This window comes from Lithobates pipiens, unplaced genomic scaffold (genome assembly GCF_037356315.1).
Source record: "Lithobates pipiens isolate NorthernLeopardFrog02 unplaced genomic scaffold, aLitPip1_a1.2 Scaffold_3, whole genome shotgun sequence".
Classification (NCBI taxonomy): domain Eukaryota; kingdom Metazoa; phylum Chordata; class Amphibia; order Anura; family Ranidae; genus Lithobates; species Lithobates pipiens.
In genome coordinates this window covers 72,996,375-73,019,388 of record NW_027507790.1, presented here as the reverse complement: position 1 = coordinate 73,019,388, position 23,014 = coordinate 72,996,375, and positions in this window count along the sequence as shown.

Genomic DNA, 23,014 nt, shown 5'->3' with positions numbered 1-23,014 from the left:
TTGGATATGTTGTTGTCCTAGGTCCACAGTGTCAGCATACCGAATTTGGGGTTCCTGGCAATAAGTGGCCCCAAGATATGGGCCCCCAAAGTCGGGTCGCAAAATGTCATTCTCTGATGCAGAAAAGTGCATGACATTTTTGAGACCCTACTTTAGGGCCCCCTATCTCGGGGCCACTTAGTGAGAGGATCCTCAAATTTGGATATGTTGTTGTCCTAGGTCCACAGTGTCAGCATACCGAATTTGGGGTTCCTGGTAATAAGTGGCCCCAAGATATGGGCCCCCAAAGTCGGGTCGCAAAATGTCATTCTCTGATGCAGAAAAGTGCATGACATTTTTGCGACCCTACTTTAGGGCCCCCTATCTCGGGGCCACTTAGTGAGAGGATCCTCAAATTTGGATATGTTGTTGTCCTAGGTCCACAGTGTCAGCATACCGAATTTGGGGTTCCTGGCAATAAGTGGCCCCAAGATATGGGCCCCCAAAGTCGGGTCGCAAAATGTCATTCTCTGATGCAGAAAAGTGCATGACATTTTTGAGACCCTACTTTAGGGCCCCCTATCTCGGGGCCACTTAGTGAGAGGATCCTCAAATTTGGATATGTTGTTGTCCTAGGTCCACAGTGTCAGCATACCGAATTTGGGGTTCCTGGCAATAAGTGGCCCCAAGATATGGGCCCCCAAAGTCGGGTCGCAAAATGTCATTCTCTGATGCAGAAAAGTGCATGACATTTTTGAGACCCTACTTTAGGGCCCCCTATCTCGGGGCCACTTAGTGAGAGGATCCTCAAATTTGGATATGTTGTTGTCCTAGGTCCACAGTGTCAGCATACCGAATTTGGGGTTCCTGGCAATAAGTGGCCCCAAGATATGGGCCCCCAAAGTCGGGTCGCAAAATGTCATTCTCTGATGCAGAAAAGTGCATGACATTTTTGAGACCCTACTTTAGGGCCCCCTATCTCGGGGCCACTTAGTGAGAGGATCCTCAAATTTGGATATGTTGTTGTCCTAGGTCCACAGTGTCAGCATACCGAATTTGGGGTTCCTGGCAATAAGTGGCCCCAAGATATGGGCCCCCATTTCGGGTCGCAAAAATTGATTCTCTGATGCAGAAAAGTGCATGACTGCAGTATAATCCTATGGTGCCATATTCAGCTCCAAAACAATGTGCTTTAAAACATTGATTCACGTATATACAGTATTCATTTTATTATATTGAAAAAATATATATTTATCCTTGTTATTAATGAAGACATTATATCTAATAAATTATTATTTTTTAAAATTTAGGTTTCTGGCAACCGGTCAATCATATGCATCTCTACATCATTATTTTTTAATGGGCGTTTCCACTATTTCCAAAGTCGTACGAGAAACCAGCACTATACTTTGGGAGGTGCTACACAGAGAGGTAATGCCAGTTCCAACACAGTGTATGTGGCAGAACATAATTAATGAATTTTGGGAAAAAACTAACTTCCCAAATTGTATTGGAGCACTGGACGGCAAACATGTACGCGTCAAAAAGCCACCAAAGTCGGGCTCTATGTACTTTAATTATAAGAAATATTTTTCAATTGTGTTGCTTGCACTAGCTGACGCCAAATCTAAATTTATATGTGTTGATGTTGGAGCATACGGCAGTCAAGGGGATTCTCGTATTTTTAGAGAATCGTCCATGGGCCGTCGCATACATGAAGGTTGCTTTGGAATTCCGGGTTGGAGGCCTCTTCCCAACACTACAGAGCCCATACTACCTGCTGTCATTGTGGCTGATGAGGCATTCGGGCTTTCAGAAAATATAATGAGACCATACAGTGGACAAGGACATAGTTATCAAGAAAAAATCTTCAATTACAGACTAAGTCGTGCAAGACGCGTTGTGGAATGTGCATTTGGGATAAGTGCAGGAAAATGGCGGGTACTACTAAGTACAATGCAGTTAGATGTTGAAAACGCTATCCAAGTAGTACTTGCATGCTGTGTTCTCCATAACTTTGTAATTGAAAATGATAGAATATCCACAGATCCTGCCCCTCCCAACACCAATCAGAACATTCAATACATGGACCTACGCCCAACAGCCAGAGCAATGACCATTCGAAACAATTTTGCAGAATACTTTGTTTCACCTGTTGGTAGCGTGCCCTGGCAGGATACCCATATTTAGTCTGATTGCTAGCTCAAAGTTATTGACATTTTTGAAAAATGCTACTGTGGTTCATTCAGTTTCAATAAAGGATTTTTTCTTTGTCCCAATTTTTAATTATATTTACATTTTTTAATTTAAGCATGTTACTTTGTTTCACTTGGTAATTATTTTTTAATATAATTTCTAGGTTACTGTATTATAACCATCGATAAACACTTTAAATTATGGAGAATGGGCATGAATACTGTAATCTCGTAAAACCTTATGGGATTATAATGTCTTAGATTAAACAAAGGATGTGATAATGTAACACTTCTCTAAATATAGAGCCACCAAAAATATATATAAATGTATATAAATAAAAGATTTCATTACATTTCAACTTATCCACACATCTAATATTTATGGACACCAATTCATAATTTTCAAATATTATTTCTTTATTAAAAGAAAATTTAAAATCTAAAATTGAAAGAAAATATAAAATACATTATAATCAAAAAGTGCAAACAGTATAATATTTATTCAAAATCAAACATTTTTTCAAACAGTGCAAATATCAAAAAAATTTAGTGCAAAAGGGTGTGAAAAGTGCTAACTAATAATATGATCAATAAAGGAAAAAAAACAAATTGTAATAATTAAATTATAAGTTATGATATGTCCCGTAGTTATCCTGTGAACTTTCCTCAACGGGGGAAGGATTACCCATCCGTGGCTGAAGGGGTGGGAGCTGGGACATTGTCTGTGGCATAAATGGTGTGCCAATTGTTGACGACATAGCATATTGTGCTGGCGGTCTCTGTGTGTGTAGGACGTTACCTGTAACTCCCTGGCTATATGATGAACCTCGTTGGATTGGAATATCCATGAAAGGAGTATTCTGCATCCCCCCTTGGACAATGTTCAGTGGCGGTGGGGGCCGCGACTAGTGATGGCCGAACGGTTCGCCCGGCGGTCGTTTCGCGGCGAATTTCCGACATTCGCGGTCCGCACGTTCGAACGCCTTTTTCCGTCGTTCGCCGCGGCGGACTTACGTGTTTAATGTATACAAGAACTTTAACCTTTGGTGACACGTTTATCATGTGATACAGGACAGCCAATTGAGACATGACAGCACATGGACACTTGTACATTCCCCCTAACCTATAAATACACCCGATCCGGTGGCCATTTTACATTCTTTCTTCTGTTAAGATAGGGACAGGTTCCTGTGTGGAGTAGGGAGAGATAAACCACTAGCTATTTGGTACACAAAAGTTCTTTTCAGGACTGGTATAGGTGTTAGGTGTTGATAGGTTTGCTGTGCTGCTGATTCTTGCAGCAGCCTGAGTGTCTTTTGTTAGTTTAGAGAAAGGGAAAGGACGGTGTATGCTACAGGGACAGCCAGATTAGTCTTTCATCATCATCATCATCATCATCATCATCATTAGCTGTTACTATCAAGGTCCACAAAAGAGCTGTTCCAGTAACCACTAATCGTTCTCTTTTTTTGCCAATTTGTATAGGGACAGGAAGGAAGCAGTGTTGTCAGGCAGTGAGGGTAATTTTAAAGACTTGCTGTTATTATTAGTTCCACAAAGGTTCTTTTCAGGACTGGTATCAGTGGTACAGTAATAGGCTTGTACATGTATAATATTCTTTCTTCCAAATATAGAAAGGATATTATACTTGACTGCTGCCCTTCTGCTGCAGTCTGCTAAACATTCACAACTCACTTGTTCCACAAAAGTTCTTATAAGGACTGGTAACTTGGTATAGGGTGCTACGGTACATAGGCTTGAGTGCGGTACAGTCTGCTGTTCTGTAAGGACCGCTATCGGTCCACAATAGATAGGGTTGACGTGCACCACTGCTGACCGCTGCCCTATACTGCAGCAGTCCTTCAGCGGTATAGGGACTGACGTACAGTCTGCTAATCACTAACACACAACCTGCTTGTTCCACAAAAGTTCTTATAAGGACTGGTAACTTGGTATAGGGTGCTACGGTACATAGGCTTGAGTGCGGTTCAGTCTGCTGTTCTGTAAGGACCGCTATCGGTCCACAATAGATAGGGTTGACGTGCACCACTGCTGACCGCTGCCCTATACTGCAGCAGTCCTTCAGCGGTATAGGGACTGACGTACAGTCTGCTAATCACTAACACACAACCTGCTTGTTCCACAAAAGTTCTTATAAGGACTGGTAACTTGGTATAGGGTGCTACGGTACATAGGCTTGAGTGCGGTACAGTCTGCTGTTCTGTAAGGACCGCTATCGGTCCACAATAGATAGGGTTGACGTGCACCACTGCTGACCGCTGCCCTATACTGCAGCAGTCCTTCAGCGGTATAGGGACTGACGTACAGTCTGCTAAACACTAATACACAACCTGCTTGGTCCACAAAAGTTCTTATAAGGACTGGTAACTTGGTATAGGGTGCTACGGTACATAGGCTTGAGTGCGGTACAGTCTGCTGTTCTGTAAGGACCGCTATCGGTCCACAATAGATAGGGTTGACGTGCACCACTGCTGACCGCTCACCTATACTGCAGCAGTCCTTCAGCGGTATAGGGACTGACGTACAGTCTGCTAATCACTAACACACAACCTGCTTGTTCCACAAAAGTTCTTATAAGGACTGGTAACTTGGTATAGGGTGCTACGGTACATAGGCTTGAGTGCGGTACAGTCTGCTGTTCTGTAAGGACCGCTATCGGTCCACAATAGATAGGGTTGACGTGCACCACTGCTGACCGCTGCCCTATACTGCAGCAGTCCTTCAGCGGTATAGGGACTGACGTACAGTCTGCTAAACACTAACACACAACCTGCTTGGTCCACAAAAGTTCTTATAAGGACTGGTAACTTGGTATAGGGTGCTACGGTACATAGGCTTGAGTGCGGTACAGTCTGCTGTTCTGTAAGGACCGCTATCGGTCCACAATAGATAGGGTTGACGTGCACCACTGCTGACCGCTCACCTATACTGCAGCAGTCCTTCAGCGGTATAGGGACTGACGTACAGTCTGCTAATCACTAACACACAACCTGCTTGTTCCACAAAAGTTCTTATAAGGACTGGTAACTTGGTATAGGGTGCTACGGTACATAGGCTTGAGTGCGGTACAGTCTGCTGTTCTGTAAGGACCGCTATCGGTCCACAATAGATAGGGTTGACGTGCACCACTGCTGACCGCTGCCCTATACTGCAGCAGTCCTTCAGCGGTATAGGGACTGACGTACAGTCTGCTAATCACTAACACACAACCTGCTTGTTCCACAAAAGTTCTTATAAGGACTGGTAACTTGGTATAGGGTGCTACGGTACATAGGCTTGAGTGCGGTACAGTCTGCTGTTCTGTAAGGACCGCTATCGGTCCACAATAGATAGGGTTGACGTGCACCACTGCTGACCGCTGCCCTATACTGCAGCAGTCCTTCAGCGGTATAGGGACTGACGTACAGTCTGCTAATCACTAACACACAACCTGCTTGTTCCACAAAAGTTCTTATAAGGACTGGTAACTTGGTATAGGGTGCTACGGTACATAGGCTTGAGTGCGGTACAGTCTGCTGTTCTGTAAGGACCGCTATCGGTCCACAATAGATAGGGTTGACGTGCACCACTGCTGACCGCTGCCCTATACTGCAGCAGTCCTTCAGCGGTATAGGGACTGACGTACAGTCTGCTAAACACTAATACACAACCTGCTTGGTCCACAAAAGTTCTTATAAGGACTGGTAACTTGGTATAGGGTGCTACGGTACATAGGCTTGAGTGCGGTACAGTCTGCTGTTCTGTAAGGACCGCTATAGGTCCACAATAGATAGGGTTGACGTGCACCACTGCTGACCGCTCACCTATACTGCAGCAGTCCTTCAGCGGTATAGGGACTAAGAGTTTTGTCACAGGGTCATTTAAAAAATGACATGCAGAGGAAGAGGCAGGCCCTTCCGCAGGGGTGGTAGGGGTAGGGCAGGAGCAACAGGCTTGAGCCAAAGTGGGAAGTTGCAGAAGGTGCGTTCAATTACTTTAAAGGATGCACCAGACTTGGTTGAGTGGCTCGCTCAGCCTTACTCTTCTGCACCCTCCTCATCCTCTCGATCTGCACCCTCTTCTTCACTCTCTGCTATGTGCACCCCCAAAGACACTACCACCAACAACACGACCACCACCACCACCACCACATACCTTCCGCTTGAGTCACTGGAATTATTTTCCGATCCATATCAAGAGGACATTTCTGATGCGCAGCCACTCTTGGTATTGGATCAGGAAGAGGAGGTAGCAACAAGCGCTACTCAGCAGTCTGACGCCAGTACCCAGATCAGCCCAAGGAGGAGGTTGGTCCCCGGTGTTGCTGCCTACTCCGAGATCTCTACTTATAGCGGTGGGGAAGGTGACGTTGATGATGACGTGTCTAGTGATGTCACGTGGGTGCCCACAAGAGAGGAAGAGGAGGGGAGTTCAGAGGGAGATATGGACCAGCAGATAGGGAGGAGAAGCAGCAATGACTTACATTGCACAGCAGGGACAAAGCAGACTGCAAATGTATCAGGAGCGAGTCATCGACCATGTACGGTCACATCTGGCGCTCCCAGGACACCGGCACATGGCTCCGCAGTGTGGGCTTTTTTTAACGTGTCCGCTGCTGACAATAGCGTTGCCATCTGCAATCTTTGCAGTCAACGCGTTAGTCGCGGTAAGCCCAATACTCACCTAGGGACGACCGCCTTAAGAAGGCACATGAGCAGCCATCACCGAGCCCAGTGGGAGCAACGGAACACACAAAGCCACACTGCAGGCTCTCACCGTCCAGCCTCGTCTTCTACTTCTCCTTCTCCTCTCTCCTCACAATTGTCCTCCACTCCACCTTCCATCACGCCAAGCTCACATTTTTCTGCAAAAAGGCAGGCTTCCGTGGGCCTAATGTTTGAGCGTAAAAAAATGATGATGCCGGATAACCCTCTTGCCCAACGGTTGGCGGCTGGCTTGTCAGAACTCATAGCCCGCCAACTACTGCCATATAAACTGGTGGACTCGGAGGCCTTTCGCAAATTTGTGGCCATTGGAACACCACAATGGAAGGTCCCAGGAAGGAAGTATTTCTCAGAGAAGGGCATCCCAGAGCTATATGGCCATGTTCAGCGGCAAGTGAATGTATCTCTGGCACACAGTGTCGGTGCCAAGATACATCTGACCACAGACACGTGGTCTAGCAAACACGGGCAGGGAAGGTATATCAGTTTTACTGCCCACTGGGTGAACCTTCTGACGGCCGTCAAGCATGTAACCCGTGGCACCCGTGTAGATTTGGTTTTACCGCCACGGATTGCATGCAGGCCTGACTCTTCTTCTCCTCCTCCTACTCCATCCTCCTCCCTCTCCTCCTCAGCTGCCTCCTCCTTTTCCGCTGCTAGCGTCTCTTCCACTGCACCGCCCAAGCTCCCCAGAACCTATTCCACATGCCAGGTGAGACGTTGCCATGCCGTGCTGCGTCTGTTGTGCCTGGAAGCAAAGAGCCACACTGGCCCGGCACTCCTTTCAGCTTTGCGTTCACAGGCAGATGAGTGGCTAACACCGCTCAATTTGACAGTTGGTAAAGTGGTGTGTGACAACGGTGCCAATCTGCTTAGCGCATTGAAACAGGGCAAAATCACGCACGTGCCGTGCATGGCACACGTCTTAAACTTGGTCGTGCAGCGATTCCTTGTCAAATACCCTGGGGTCCAGGACATCTTGCGGCAGGCAAGGAAAATCTCGGCCCATTTCAGAAGATCTTACACGGCCATGGCTCGCCTTGCTGACATTCAGCGGCGACACCATCTGCCGGTCAGACGTCTTATTTGCGATTGCCCGACGCGATGGAACTCAACCTTCTATATGCTTGATAGGCTGCTCCAGCAGAAACGTGCAGTTAACGTCTACCTGTATGAACTCTGCGAAAGAAACGGTTCTGGGGAGCTGGGTTTTTTTTCACCGCGCCAGTGGCTGCTCATGCGCGACACATGCAGACTTCTGCGGCCATTTGAGGAGATCACCAAACTGGTCAGTCGCAGCCATGGCGCCATCAGTGACATGGTACCTTATGCCTTCTTTCTGGAGCGTGCATTGCGTCGTGTCATTGATCAGGCTGTGGAGGAGCAGGAGCGGGAAGATGAGGAAGTCGCAATGCTGGATGAATTCCCAGGGGGGGCTACTCTATCTGAGACAAGTCAACAACAGGAGTCTGATGAGGAGTCAGAGGAGGATGGTGCCGGGGCGGATGAGCAGGAGCAAGAAGAGCATGCTTTAAACCTTTCTGGGATCCCTGTTGTGCGAGGATGGGGAGAGGAGAATGAAGAGGACGACATTATCCTGGATGATGAGCAGGAGCCAGGCCACCACACCGCTTCCACTTTAGTGCAAATGGGGGCCTTCATGCTCCAGTGTTTTAATAGGGACCCCCGTATAAAAAGCATGAGGGTCAAGGACCAGTACTGGGTGGCAACGTACTTAGACCCCCGGTACAAACACAAAATGGCGGAAATGTTACCGCCGTCGCAGAGGGCTGTCAGAATGCAGCACTTCCAGGCCTTGCTTCGAGAAATGCTGCATTCTGCTTTTGCGTGCGCTGGCAGAGGAGCAATTCCCACTCCCAGAGAAGGATTTGCGGGTACCAATCCAACAGCGCCTGCAAGAAGAGGCCGGTTTGAAGATGTGTTGGTGACTTCGGATATGAGGTCATTCTTTCAGCCGACCCATCGACAGGTGTCATCCGGATCCAGCATCAGGGAACGCCTAGACCGTCAGGTGTCCGACTACATTGGGTTAACGGCCGATGTGGACGCTCTGAGGAGTGATGAACCCCTAGACTACTGGGTGGGCAGGCTTGACCTCTGGCCAGAGCTTGCCCAATTTGCAATCGAACTGTTGGCTTGCCCCTCATCCAGTGTCCTGTCCGAAAGGACGTTCAGCGCAGCAGGGGGGATTGTGACCGATAAGCGTACTCGCCTAGCTCACCACAGTGTTAACTACCTCACATTTCTAAAAATGAATGAGGCATGGATCTCGGAGGAATTCAACACATGTGACCAGTAGACCATGTATATGTCTATAAACTATTTTTTTAATCAAGCACACAGACCTTCTTAATTCATTTGGCTCACTTCCTTGACCCAAAAAAGCACACCGTACTATATGCCCCTACCCTCCTCTTTGAAGAGGTTGAGCGGTGTCATATTTCTACTGGGGCTGCTTATGATATCCCTGTGCTGTGCTGACTTCCTCCTGGGGGTTCTTATTATGAAGGGATCACACTATCCCTGTGCTGTGCTGACTTCCTCCTGGGGGTTCTTATTATGAGGGGATCACACCATCCCTGTGCTGTGCTGACTTCCTCCTGGGGCTGCTTACGGTGCTGCTGTCAGTGCTGTATGTCACGGTGCTGCTGTCAGCGCTGTATGTCACGGTGCTGCTGTCAGCGCTGTATGTCACGGTGCTGCTGTCAGCGCTGTATGTCACGGTGCTGCTGTCAGCGCTGTATGTCACGGTGCTGCTGTCAGCGCTGTATGTCACGGTGCTGCTGTCAGCGCTGTATGTCACGGTGCTGCTGTCAGCGCTGTATGTCACGGTGCTGCTGTCAGCGCTGTATGTCACGGTGCTGCTGTCAGCGCTGTATGTCACGGTGCTGCTGTCAGCGCTGTATGTCACGGTGCTGCTGTCAGCGCTGTATGTCACGGTGCTGCTGTCAGCGCTGTATGTCACGGTGCTGCTGTCAGTGCTCTGTATTACGGTGCTGCTGTCAGATGCCTCTATCACGGTGCATGTGTCATTCCGGTATGTCACGCTGCTGGTGATCATCTCCTGCACCCTCTTCTTTGCCTACCCTGGTCCCTGACCTTCCCTCTCCTCCATTGCCTTCATTAGCTCCATAGTCCTGAATTGTTAGAACAATTTCCCAAATAAAATAAAAATGCTTGTAGTTATCGATCCCAAATTCACCTCATACATGTATTATGTCATTGTCCAGATGGTGGGACTACGTTTTACCCCCTAATAATTACCACGTGGCCGCAAATTCGACATGAAGGTTTGCAAAGTTCGCCTCCCATTGAAGTCAATGGGGCCCGCGGCGAACGGTCGGTTTCGCGAACGTTTGGGTCCGTTCGCATTTCGCGTTCGCGAAACGTCCCGTCGGAAGTTCGTCCATCACTAGCCGCGACTGTCTTTCTGCATTTAGACATGCCACGATATAACAATAAATGTTTTCACGGCATTGACGCTCGCGGTCTTCAGACAATTGTTCAAGAATTACATATAGGCTACGGCAAAAAATACTGCGCCCATTATTTAGGTCCAGGAAGACATTGCTCCGATGTCGTTCCTGGCGTAGCTCTTCTACTAAATTAATAATGTTGGTTTCCACCCTGGTCGGTTCCTGGTCTATCTCACGCGACCGACGCCCCCTTGGCCTGCTTCTTGCAGGAGATCGACTGCGATCACCCTTGAATAAAATAAAATACATACAGTTATTGACATATACATCTTGCACTTATATGACCAAAAGTAATGATGATACATTCTTTTTCTATAAAAAATCAGAGACCATAGGTTGTGTTATACCTGTATAGAAGCAACCGGTGTTTCACGGTCGCGTGAAATTGGAACTGTAGCCAAAGACAAACTCGCTTGTGATGCACTTGGCACATCCTCCATTTCATTTACTATATCCTGATGGACACTGCCTTCATCCTCGGAAATGTTGGATGTTGTCCTTTAAATAATAAGGTTTAAGTACAGTTAGACATGTGCACATTTTAAAATGTTATTATTTTATTTTTCACAACCCTAAGCCTATCCCCTAACACCAAACCCCCACCCACCAACCTAAAAAAAAAAACATAGACATAACACTAACCCAACTACTCAATACAAACCCTAAACCCTAAGCCCGAAATTAAACCAAAAACTATCCCTAATTGCTAACCCTAACCCCAAGTTTGTAACCATAAACCCTAATTGCTGACACTAACCCTAACCCTAATTGCTAACCCTAAACCGAAATTGAGAACCCTAATCCTAAACCACAATTGCTAACCCTAACCCTAAACCCCAATTGCTAACCCTAACCCCGATTTGGTAACCATAAACCCTAATTGCTGACACTAACCCTAACCCTAATTGCTAACCCTAAACCGAAATTGAGAACCCTAATCCTAAACCACAATTGCTAACCCTAACCCTAAACCCCAATTGCTAACCCTAACCCCGATTTGGTAACCATAAACCCTAATTGCTGACACTAACCCTAACCCTAATTGCTAACCCTAAACCGAAATTGAGAACCCTAATCCTAAACCACAATTGCTAACCCTAACCCTAAACCCCAATTGATAACCCTAACCCCGATATGGTAACCATAAACCCTAATTGCTGACACTAACCCTAACCCTAATTGCTAACCCTAAACCGAAATTGAGAACCCTAATCCTAAACCACAATTGCTAACCCTAACCCTAAACCCCAATTGCTAACCCTAACCCCGATTTGGTAACCATAAACCCTAATTGCTGACACTAACCCTAACCCTAATTGCTAACCATAAACTGAAATTGATAACCCTAACCCTAAACCCCAATTGCTAACCCTAACCCCGATTTGGTAACCATAAACCCTAATTGCTGACACTAACCCTAACCCTAATTGCTAACCCTAAACCGAAATTGAGAACCCTAATCCTAAACCACAATTGCTAACCCTAACCCTAAACCCCAATTGCTAACCCTAACCCCGATTTGGTAACCATAAACCCTAATTGCTGACACTAACCCTAACCCTAATTGCTAACCCTAAACCGAAATTGATAACCCTAACCCTAAACCCCAATTGATAACCCTAACCCCGATTTGGTAACCATAAACCCTAATTGCTGACACTAACCCTAACCCTAATTGCTAACCCTAAACCGAAATTGAGAACCCTAATCCTAAACCACAATTGCTAACCCTAACCCTAAACCCCAATTGCTAACCCTAACCCCGATTTGGTAACCATAAACCCTAATTGCTGACACTAACCCTAACCCTAATTGCTAACCCTAAACCGAAATTGAGAACCCTAATCCTAAACCACAATTGCTAACCCTAACCCTAAACCCCAATTGCTAACCCTAACCCCGATTTGGTAACCATAAACCCTAATTGCTGACACTAACCCTAACCCTAATTGCTAACCCTAAACCGAAATTGATAACCCTAACCCTAAACCCCAATTGATAACCCTAACCCCGATTTGGTAACCATAAACCCTAATTGCTGACACTAACCCTAACCCTAATTGCTAACCCTAAAGCGAAATTGATAACCCTAACCCTAAACCCCAATTGATAACCCTAACCCCGATTTGGTAACCATAAACCCTAATTGCTGACACTAACCCTAACCCTAATTGCTAACCCTAAACCGAAATTGAGAACCCTAACCCTAAACCACAATTGATAACCCTAACCCCGATTTGGTAACCATAAACCCTAATTGCTGACACTAACCCTAACCCTAATTGCTAACCCTAAACCGAAATTGATAACCCTAACCCTAAACCCCAATTGCTAACCCTAACCCCGATTTGGTAACCATAAACCCTAATTGCTGACACTAACCCTAACCCTAATTGCTAACCCTAAACCGAAATTGAGAACCCTAATCCTAAACCACAATTGCTAACCCTAACCCTAAACCCCAATTGCTAACCCTAACCCCGATTTGGTAACCATAAACCCTAATTGCTGACACTAACCCTAACCCTAATTGCTAACCCTAAACCGAAATTGATAACCCTAACCCTAAACCCCAATTGCTAACCCTAACCCCGATTTGGTAACCATAAACCCTAATTGCTGACACTAACCCTAACCCTAATTGCTAACCCTAAACCGAAATTGATAACCCTAACCCTAAACCACAATTGCTAACCCTAACCCCGATTTGGTAACAGTAACCCCTATTTGGTAACTTAAATCCTACCTGCTAACACTAATCCCTATTTGATAACCCTCAGCACTACCCATACTCCATAACCACCGGACCGAATCAGAATCCCTAACCCTTTAACCTTGACCTTAGCTATAACCAATGCCCTTGCCTTACTGTCACCCTTAAGCACTAACCCCTAACATAACTTAAAGGTTAATGGATGGGAGATGGAGAGAAAGGAGGACCAGGAGGAGAGGTGTATGAAGAAAGAAGGGGGAGGGTGAGGGGACTAGAGTGAGTGAGTGAGAAGATCAGAGGGAGAGAGAGAGGTGGAAAGGCAGTGACTCAACTAAGGGAGGAGGGAGTGAGAGGGGGGGAGAGGGAGTAGAATAGCAGAGGGAGAGAGGGGGGTGGAGAGGCACTGAATGAAATAAAGATGGAGGAGGGAGTGAGAGAGGCAGAGTGAGATAGAATATGAGAAGAGGAGGGGGTGATGGAGAGGGACAGTGGGTTGAGATGCATACATAAATACATACATACATGCATACTAAACACAATTATCTAACAATTAAATTTAATATATTAACGGATATTATATTATCCAGTCTAAAATTAATCTTCAAAAAATAAAAAAATTATAAATGTATTAGAATCTATTTTAAACACAAAAAATAGAGAAAATTGTACAAAAAATATACCGAAAAAATTATAATAGAAAAATTAAAAATATAAATAACATATATTAAAATAAAAAAATTAAGAATTTAGATCTCAAGTTAAAATTTTAAAAATTTTACTTTTAAAAAAAAAATTAATGTTACAAAATAATATAAATTGATAAATAAATTTAAGTTTACTTACGCTCTTGAAATTAAACTGTCCCTCAAAAAAGACAATTGGACAGTCAAGGGGTGGGTTTTGTAGGTGGATTGGGCTCCACTGCGGTTTGATTCTTTTTCTTTTTTTAGATCTCTCTTTACTCTGTCGGCCAAAGATCTCCATCTTTTTTGAAATGATGCCACTGTGCAATGATTAAAAATCAACTTAAAAACTGAAAATACAAATTAACATACCCCAAAATTTTGACCAAATATAGATTGAACTTACCTCGAGTTTCTTGCTGGGATCTGGAGAGGTCTTCCCAGTTTGGGGTCAAGTCTTTGGACACATTTTCCCATGTCCTTTGTTTAGCAATCCGGTCAGGGTACAATTCATGGGATTTGTCCCATAATTGTACATAGTTTTGAATTACTTCAATCAAGTTGTTTTGGCTCACATCAGAAGTCATTTTTTAGGAGATGTTTCTTCAAAGCTGGCAATCCAAGGTGTAGGAGATGTGTCTTCAAAGATGGCAATCCAAGGTGTGGACAAGCCTAGCTTGGGGGAAGGGGGGTGGCTTGTGGAAAAAAGTTTCAGTTTCATGAAGGATGTGTGTTCTACATGGAAACATGGTGGGGGAGGGGGGCTGACTAGACATTAAGTTTTTCTATGACAATGCTATGGCTTGGCCAGACTAGGTGGAGCCACTGATTAGATTAGAAATTGGATGAGTATTTGGGGCAAAGAAGTGAAGGAATTCCTCATTGTACAAGCTAATGGAAACACTAGAGATATTATGGGATTGTGTCACAAAGTAAATACACTCTATGAATTATATAAAGTAATTACAACTTTTTCCTAACATTTTTTATTGTTTTCTATGAGTTTAAATCATATTTCAGAATTTTCAGGTACCAAAAATTGGGTTCCTTTAAAAACGCATATATACGCAAACGCGGCTAAACGCGGTTGCCGCGTTCAGCCGCGTTTAGCCGCGTTTAGCCCCGTTTTGCGTCTGAAACGCAGAAATTTTTGTCTCTGAACGCATTTTTTTGCTTCTGGAAAAACGAGATTAAACGCAACTGCATATAAACGCAAAAAAACGAGACTGTGTGCATGGACACATAGGATAACATTGAATGAGTTCAGGTGCAGTTGAAAAAACTGTCCAACTGCATCTGAACGCGCGTTTAACTGCGTCTCGTGTGCATGAGGCCTTATTGTAAGCTTACCTGTAAGTAAAAATCACAAAGCAGACTTTACTACCACTTGTTCCTTGCCAGGCTGCATACTTGAATAAGCGTATGGTATGGAGACCTCCAAACTCCATTTTAAGGATTCTTCTTAAAATACACACAAGACCTGAAGGGCCTGGTATGAATTTTGGGGGGAGGGGTGAACACTTTTTTTTTACACTGTCCTCACCCCTTTATTTATATTCACCTGTCAGCCTGCTATTCCTATCTGACAGTTGAATGTGCCAGTGATGGTATGGAGCTGACGGCATGAGACATTGCTTGTTAGGATGCTGATGGCTGTTGGTTTTTTAACACACAGTCTCCCTGAGCAGAAAACTCTCATATTTTGCAGAAATAGAAATACTGCTGCTAAATGTTGTAGGTCCTGCTGCAGCTAGAGGTTTGGCATGGCCAAACACCTATTCGTTCAGCTGTTCACTGAAACCTACCAAACAGTGGACAAACCTGAAGCTCATAAACATCATATACAGTGCCTCTACACTCTCAATATTTCCACTTCTAGTTGAATATCCTTATTCTATAGTGTTAAAGAGGAGGTCCAGCCTCCTTCAGAAAAAATTAAAAGTCAGCAAATTTTTCCACCGGCTCTCGGTTGCTGCTGCCACCATCGCTTGTCAGGAAAACTGGCAATGAAGCTTTGTGGCTTCACAGCCGATTCCCCGCTGCAGAAAGGCGAAGCGCGCTTTGTTTTGTGGATGCCGCTCCAGTGCGGGCAGGAGGAGGGGAACCAGAAGCCCCAAGCAGGAAACTAATATTTAAGACAGGTATTAATACTCCTGCTAAATATTTCAGTTCCTGCTGCATCTGGAGGTTCAACTCAACCAAACACCAATTAATTTGCTCATTTTCTGATGAATGTTACATAGTAAGGTTGAATAAAGACACCAGTCGATCCAGTTCAACCTGAGTGAATGTCTACAATTGTCACTATCCCTGTACATTGCACACTCACATTGGTCCCTGCCCTCATGGAGCCCACAATCCAAGGTCCCCATTCATATACTAGAGCCAATTTTGGACAGAAGCCAATTAACCTACCTGCATGTCTTTGGAGTGTGGGAGGAAACCAGAGTACCTAGAGGAAACCCATGCAGGCACAGGGAGAGCATGCAAACTCCAGGTAGGTAGTGTTGTGGTTGGGATTCGAGCCAGCGACCCTTTTTACTGCTAGGCAAGAGTGCTAACCACTACACCACTGTGCCACCCAAAGCATGTCCGTAAAGCTCTTTTTTCTCTTAGAAGGAAATGGTACATTTGCTGTGGGAAGACCAGAGTAGTTGACATTTCACACATATTAAACACCTTATAGGTATTATTTGTGACTCAAATTTGAATGCAGAGACATTCACAAATAATTTTTTTAATACATGACCCTTACGTAATCTGTGCAATATGTTTGGAATTCTTCACCAAAATGATACATTTTAATTGTGATTACATAATTAAAAGCATGTTTGCTTCCTCCCTTTGACCTAATTTGTTTTCAAATGTTACTATTTGCAAGGATGCAACTAAAATACATTACACAAGGGTCACTCAATGGCTGACCTAGGGTAGTTCAGGGTGGACAACCCCTACAGACCTATGATGCCGCGTACACACGATCGGACTATCCGGCAGACTTGGTCCAGCGGACCAGAGTCCGCCGGACAATCCGTCCGTGTGTGGGCTCCGGTGGACTTTTTCTTTCCAAAAGTCCGGCAGAAAGAAGTTTTGACTCAAAATTCACAATCTGCCCGTCTGTGTGCTAGTTGCCGGACTTTTGAAATGAACGGACTTGCCCACACGGAGAAAAGTCTGTTCATTTTGAACGTGGCTCCAGCTAGACGGGACTAGCGAAGGAAGTGAATGTCGCTGCCTCCATCAGCGAGATTGACACCTCGCTAGCCCCGTCACCTGGTATGGATTTAAAGGGGAACCCCTATGCCGAAAAAATGGCGTGGGGTCCCCTCAAAGTCCATAGCAGACCCTTATCCAAGCACACAGCCTGGCTGATCAGGAAAGGGGGTGGGGACGAGCCCCCAGCCATACCAGGCCACGTGCCATGGAGGGTGCTTTGGGGAAGGGGGGACCCTGCGGCCCCCCCACTCCAAAGCACCTTGTCCCCATGTTGATGAGGACAAGGGCCTCTTCCCAACAACCCTGGCCATTGGTTGTCAGGGTCTGTGGGTGGGGGGCTTATCGGGATCCGGGAGCCCCCTTTAATAAGGGAACCCCCAGATACCGGCCCCCCACCCTATGTGAATAAGTATGGGGTACATTGTACCCCTACCCTTTCACCTGGTGAAAAAAGTTTTTAAAATAATATATTAGACAGCTCCGGTAGTCTTCTTCCGTCTTGGTGGGGTCTTCTCACCGGACCCCCCCCCTGCCCCCCCTCTGAGCTGTACCAGGCCGCATGCAGGTGCTTTGGGGAAGGGGGGCCCTGCGGCCCCCCACCCCAAAGCACCTTGTCCCCATGTTGATGAGGACAAGGGCCTCTTCCCGGCAACCCTGGCCATTGGTTGTCGGGGTCTGCGGGCGGGGGCTTATCAGAATCCAGGAGCCCCCTTTAATAAGGGGGCCCCCAGATACCGGCCCCCCACCCTATGTGAATGAGTATGGGGTACATTGTACCCCTACCCATTCACATGGTGAAAAAAGTGTAAATAAAAAAAACACAAGTTTTTAAAATACAGCTCCGGTGGTCTTCTTCTGTCTTGGGAGGTCTTCTCGCCGGAGTCCTCTGCTATCTTCTGCTAGAGGAGCCCAGATTTCTTCTTCGTTGTCGCTGCTGCCGTCCGGGGGTCTACTTCTGACTTCGGGGTCTTGTCCTGCTCTTCTGGGGTCTTGTCCCGCTCTTCAGTTCTTCTGCTGGGCCTTCTTATAGCTCTTTTACTAGCATTGGCCCGGTCTTCTGTTGCCGCCGCCTTCTTTTATTCTTCTTCTTCTTTCTTGTGATGTTGACACGACGCTCTCTCTGGCCGCAATGGCAGGGACACGTTGTGCGGTGACTTATTTAGGGACAAAGGGTGGGGTCACTGGCTGATTTCACAGGGTTACCCTGCCCCCTTATGATGTCACAGTCCCAGCATCCTCTGACATCACCATGTGACATCACCTGGTGACCCCACCCCTTCTCTCTATATAAGTCACTGCACAATGCGTCCCTGCCATTGCAGCCAGAGAGAGTGTCGTGTCAACATCGCAGGGAAGAAGAAGAAGAAGAAGAAGAAGAAGAAGAGAAGAAGGTGGCAGCCACAAAAGACAGGGCAAATGCTAGTAAAAGAGCTATAAGAAGATAGTGGAGGCCCGGCAGAAGAACCGAAGAGCGGGACAGTACCCCGAAGTCGGAAGAAGACCCCCGGGTGGCAGCGGCGATGACGAAGAAGAAAGCTGGGCTCCTCTGCTAGTAAAAGAGCTAGCAGAAGATAGCGGAGGAGTCCGGTGAGAAGACCCCACCAAGACGGAAGAAGACCACCGGAGCTGTCTAATAAATTATTTAAAAAACTTGTGTTTTTTTATTTACACTTTTTTCACCAGGTGAAAGGGTAGGGGTACAATGTACCCCATACTTATTCACATAGGGTGGGGGGGCCGGTATCTGGGGGTTCCCTTATTAAAGGGGGCTCCCGGATCCCGATAAGCCCCCACCCACAGACCTCGACAACCAATGGCCAGGGTTGTTGGGAAGAGGCCCTTGTCCTCATCAACATGGGGACAAGGTGCTTTGGAGTGGGGGGGCGCAGGGTCCCCCCTTCCCCAAAGCACCCTCCATGGCACGTGGCCTGGTATGGCTGGGGGCTCGTCCCCACCCCCTTTCCTGACCGGCCGGGCTGTGTGCTCGTATAAGGGTCTGCTATGGACTTTGGGTTGACCCCCACACAGTATTTTTGGCGTAGGGGTTCCCCTTTAATTCCATACCAGGTGACAGGGCTAGTGAGGTGTCAATCTTGCTGATGGAGGCAGCAACATTCACTTCCTTCGCTAGTCCTGGCTACCTGGAGCCACTTTCAAGATGAACAGACTTTTCTCCGTGTGTGGGCAAGTCCGTTCATTTCAAAAGTCCGGACCTAGCCCGCCGGAAAAAGTCCGGTCGTGTGTGGGCAGGTCCGCTTGTTCGGAAAGTCCGGCGGACCTCAGCTGCAAAGTCTGGCGGTTTGTCCGCTGGATTAAGTCGGCCGGATAGTCCGATTGTGTGTATGCGGCATGAGGTTGGGCTATGGGCTGCCACTCTGCTGGCTTAAGCAGTAAAAAACTGCAGCCTATTAACATTATTCATGTTACTTCAGAGGCAGCTGAAAACCCTTGGAGAGCCATTCACCAAACAAGCATGTAAGCTTCAGAAATTATGGCATCAGTGTGAAAATGTCATAGGCTATGCCCAAGTCGATTTCATATTTCATATATTTCATATATGCCCTATGCAGTCCTGGTATGCGCAAGCACAGAGCGCTCTATCTTTCCTGTGTGGTTAGTTTGCTTATCACATGGAAACATATTGTATATTAATAAGTTCTTTTGATGGCTCTGTCTCTTGTTTTCCAATAAGCTTTCTTCAATAGGCAAGTATTGATTTTTGCTAAGACTGATACCATTTCACAGAAAGAGGCTCAGCAGCTTCTCAGGATTCCTTCTTCTGATCCTGCAGGGAGAATTGATTTTTCATTGTCTAAAAATTAGCCCTGTTCATATCTCTTCTTTTTTTCCTCAAAGGGAACAAAACAAAAGCAAGAAAAACGATTAGTAATAAAACTGGTTTTACACATATGGCATCAGCTGTTTTTCTTGCAATTGCTTATGTAGATTGGGGAATTAAAAGATGAAGCCCCATTTTCTCTCCTTCCAAATTTCATGGCTTTGTACAGATTGCTTTTCTTTTTTTGTTTACCATCCTGGTCACGTATTTCATCACAGTAATCTCAGTGGTGTTCTCTTTAGAAGGAATAGTCACGTCACATTTTTCTTGCTTAAAGAATTCTGAATTGCTTCGCATTGGAAATTCTTTTATCTGATATTTGTTTAGGGATATTTGAAGCAAGGTATCTGCGTCTTAATTTACCTTTAGTCAACCGCATCACTACAGCAAATACAATCACAAAAGAATTGTGATCAGCCTCATTGCTAGTTATATTGTAAAGGAACTTTTATAAAGCACGCCATATGGAGCCCATGATGAAGTTTCGTTTAAACTTTTTTTTTCCTAAGAAGAGTTTAGTTGGGCATCAAATGGAAATGAATACATCTGCCTGGGTTCGAATCACCAAGGATCTAGGGAATCATGAGGGAAATTCAGTGAAGTAGAAATCCTTAAGAAGTCTATGGCATTAAAATCTGTTAAAAAAATGGCATTGTGAGCTGGGCACGTACCAATAAAAAAATATTTTTAAAACATACAGTTCAGCTGGGAGAGGGTCTCTTTGTGCAGCTTTGATGGGCAATCAGAAAAAACACATATTCTTTTAAATTGAACTTCACCTAAAGTTCTGCTTATGTCCAAATATTCTTTTGGAACTTTTTTTTTGGGGGGGGGGGGGGGGGTTGGTACCTAGTTTTCTTAGGTACCTGCTCCCACTGCTGTATTAAACCTAAAAGCAAACATTATATTGCAGAATAGAATTTCTTAGATTTATTATGTTGCAGCTTACCAGTATCTAAATCAGTTGGTGTATCTAAATCTACCAGTGCATCTAATGCCACGTACACATGATCAGACTATGCGGTGGACTTAGTCTGGCGGACAAACCGCCGGACTGTCCGAACGAGCGGACCTGCCCACACACGGGACTTTTCCGGCAGACTAGGTCCGCCGGACTATCTGCCGTATAGTCTGCCGGACTATCCGCCTTTGCTTTTGAAATGAACGGACTTGCCCACACAAAAAAAAGAGTTGGAAGAAGGCCCAGCAAGAAGAACCGAAGAGGGGGACAAGATCCCCGAAGAGGGGGACAAGATCCCCAAAGAGAGGGGCAAGACCCCCGAAGTCGGAAGAAGACCCCCGGGCGAATTAGAAAGCCGGCTCCTCCACTAGTAAAAGAGCTAGCAGAAGATAGCGGAGGAGTCCGGGGAGAAGACCCCCCAAGACGGAAGAAGACCCCCGGAGCTGTCTAATAAATTATTTTTAACCCTTGTGTGGTGTGTTTTATTTACATTTTATTCACAGGTTAATGGGTAGGGGTACACTGTACCCCATACTCATTCACATAGGGTGGGGGGCCGGAACCCGAGAGCCCCCCTATTAAAGGGGGCTCCCGGATTCCGATAAGCCCCCCGCCCACAGACCCAACGGCCAGGGTTGTCGGGAAGAGGCCCTTGTCCTCATCGACATGGGGACAAGGTGCTTTGGGGTGGGGGGCCACGCGTCCCCCCTTCCCCAAAGCACCCCACCATGTTAAGGGCACGTGGCCTGGTACCGCTCAGGAGGGGGGGAGCGCTCGCTCGTCCCCACCCCCTTTCCTGACCGGACAGGTAGCGTGCTCGGATAAGGGTCCGATATGGACCTAGGGGGACCCCCACGCTGTTTTTTCAGCGTAGGGCTTCCCCTTTAAGTCCATACCAGGTGACGGGGCTAGCGACGTGTCAATATCGCTGCCGAAGGTGGCGACATTGACTTCCTTCGCTAGTCCCGGCTACCAAAATGAACAGACTTTTCTCCGTGCGGGAAAAGTCAGTTAATTTCAAAAGTACGGCGGACTAGCACACACACGGCCGTAAATTTTGAGTCAAAACTCATTTCTAAGTCCACCGGACTTTTGGGTAAAAAAAAGTCCGCTGGAGCCCACACACCGGATTGTTTGATCATGTGTATGCGGCATTACACTCCCCTCTGCCCAGACTGACAATGCTGCTGTTCAAAGTTGTCTCCTCCATTGTTCCATCATCCGAATTGTAGACCCTCTAATAAGGTAAAAAAAAAAATACTATAAAAAAAAGAACACTAATGCAGCCACCACATCTAAGAATTAGTAAGTTGCAATATATTACGTTTTGGCTATGGATTTAATATCGCTTTGAAGTTTATGGAGCATGGTGTGTGGTTCATGGAGTTTCTAAACAGTACAATTTTCACAGACAGTCTTAGCAACAGAGAATATCGACAGCACATATGTGGCTGTGGCATTGATTTTTACTTTCACAGTTAGCTTGGCTTGCATGCATCAGATTCATTGCAGTTTGAAAAAGGTTTTTTTTTTCAGGTAGTTTTAGATGTTACATGTGCTTTTTTATAAAGCGATAAGGCCCTCCTTGACCACCAGATAGAAATTGGCTAGTAGTTTGTTGAGGCTGTCCCTGTTCCAGCTAATATAAAACTGCCCTGTTGCTGGCTAATTTCTATCAAATTATCTTTGATAATTAAAGCGGAACTTCAGTCATTTTTCATCTTTCCATCTATTAAATCCTCATTGTTGTTTTAACTTTGGATAGTAAAATATTTATTTTCTGCCAGTAACTACCTTATACAGCCCACTTACTGTTTCTTGTCTGGTAAAAAGCCTAGACTTATGACATCATGCACAGCTCTCTCTCTCTAACTCTCGTGAGATTTTGCCAGGAAGGGAGGGGGGGTGAGTCATAAGAGGGCCAATGAGAGTTCCAGAGTTGGAGGTGTGCCTCTGGTTGTTTGTGTAAATCCAGAAAGTGAACAGGCAGCAGCTTCAGCTGTCCACAGCTAAAATGGATGCAGCCAGACTCAATGGAGGAGATTTCTTTAGCTCATTTGGCAAGTACCGAAACACGGTATATATAAAATAGCAATCAAAGTGGTTGGAGGGAAGCTTCAGAATGGCAAAGATGTTTTTATTACAAATTATGTGAGCACACTGAAGTTCCTCTTTAAGAGAATGCAGACAATAGAGTAATGAAAAAT